Source organism: Megalobrama amblycephala, linkage group LG17 (assembly GCF_018812025.1).
Source record: "Megalobrama amblycephala isolate DHTTF-2021 linkage group LG17, ASM1881202v1, whole genome shotgun sequence".
In the NCBI taxonomy this organism is placed as follows: Eukaryota; Metazoa; Chordata; class Actinopteri; order Cypriniformes; family Xenocyprididae; genus Megalobrama; species Megalobrama amblycephala.
The window spans coordinates 32,108,403-32,110,253 of NC_063060.1; positions in this window are offsets into that span (position 1 = coordinate 32,108,403).

Here is a 1,851-nt window from a genome sequence, read left to right on the forward strand (position 1 = left end):
ACTGAGCAGTAGGCAATGTTTCCCAGCCACTGAATATTACTCACGGTGTAAGACTGCATGACTCATGCATGCAAACTGGACTCATTGTTATTAATAGAGAATGAAACTAATAAATAATAGACACGGGAAATATGGACAGAAGATGATGTTTCACCATATTAAAGGGTTAATTCACCCAAAAATGTAATTTCTGTCATTAACTACTTACGAGTTTGGATGGAACGACATGAGGGTAAGAACTTTGTTCATCTTCAGAACACAAATTAAGATATTTTTGATGAAATCCGAAAGTTTTTTTTTTTTTTAATCTCCATAGAAAGCAATGAAATGACCGCATTCAAGGTCCAGAAAATTAGTAAAGACACTGTTAAAATAGTCCACATGACTACGGTGGTTTAACCTTAATGTAATGAAGCTAAGAGAATACTGCAAAAACAAAACAAAAATTATGCTTTCTATGGGAGATAAAATAACCTCTCGGATTTCATCTTATTTTGTGTTCCCGAAGATGAATGAAGGTCTTGCGGGTTTGGAACGACATGAGGGTAATTAATGACAGAAATTTCTTTTTTGGGTGAACTAACCCTTTAAGCAATAAAGACCGGTCCACACCAGCGGACGATATTGTTCTGTTTATTGTAAGCACGCTGCAGTTTTGTCGTCTGCTGCTTTAGACAAAGCAGGATGTGGTGTATATTCTGCTATTCTTTTACATTTAGAACGGTTTTTAGAACTAGCCTATATCGTTATAGTTATTATCCAAGGTGTGAACGGGCCTTAAAGGGTTAGATCACCCATAAATTTAAATTCTGTCATTTATTACTCACCCTCATGCCGTTCCACACCCGTAAGACCTTCTTAAGATATTTTTGTTGAAATCTGATGGCTCCGTGAGGCCTGCATAGCCAGCAATGACATTTCCTCTCTCAAGATCCATAAAGGTACTAAAAACATATTTAAATCAGTTTATGTGAGTACAGTGGTTCAATATTAATATTATAAAGCGACGAGAATATTTTTGGAGGGCCAAAAAATAAATAAAATAAAATAACGACTTATATAGTGATGGCCGATTTCAAAACACTGCTTCAGGAAGCTTTGGAACGTTATGAATCAGCGTGTCGAATCAGCTGTTCGGAGCGCCAAAGTCATGTGATTTCAGCAGTTTGGCTATTTGACACACGATCCGAATCATGATTCGATACGCTGATTCATAATGCTCCGAAGCTTCCTGAAGCAGTGTTTTGAAATCGGCCATCACTAAATAAGTCGTTATTTGTTTTTGTTTTTTGGCGCACCAAAATTATTCTCGTCGATTTATAATATTAATATTGAACCACTGTACTCACATGAACTGATTTAAATATGTTTTTAGTACCTTTATGGATCTTGAAAGAGGAAACGTCATTGCTCCCTATGCAGGCCTCACAATTGCATGAGGGTGAGTAATAAATTACAGAATTTTCATTTTTGGGTGAACTAACCCTTTAAAAAAGTTTTTGTGAGATTAGTATTTTTGCATTTGTTTCCCATTTGTTTACTGTACTGCATGTTATTTTTTTTTTTATAACATTTTGAAATAATATATTTAAAGCTAAATGGAGATTTTATGGATGACATGAAAATAAATGTAGCCCTATACGAAATTTAAAACATAAAAAAATTAAATAGACTACATAGTTTTTTTACATAGTAGTTTTTTTTTAATCTATTAGTTTTACAACGCTTCCTGAGGGTAGGTTGTAACAAACAGCACTTTTGGTTTAGGAATATTAGTACTAGCATGTCACTTTCATCTCCCGGATTGTGCATCTTTTCAATGGATGCAGCGAGCGTGTTTCCGGTTTCCTT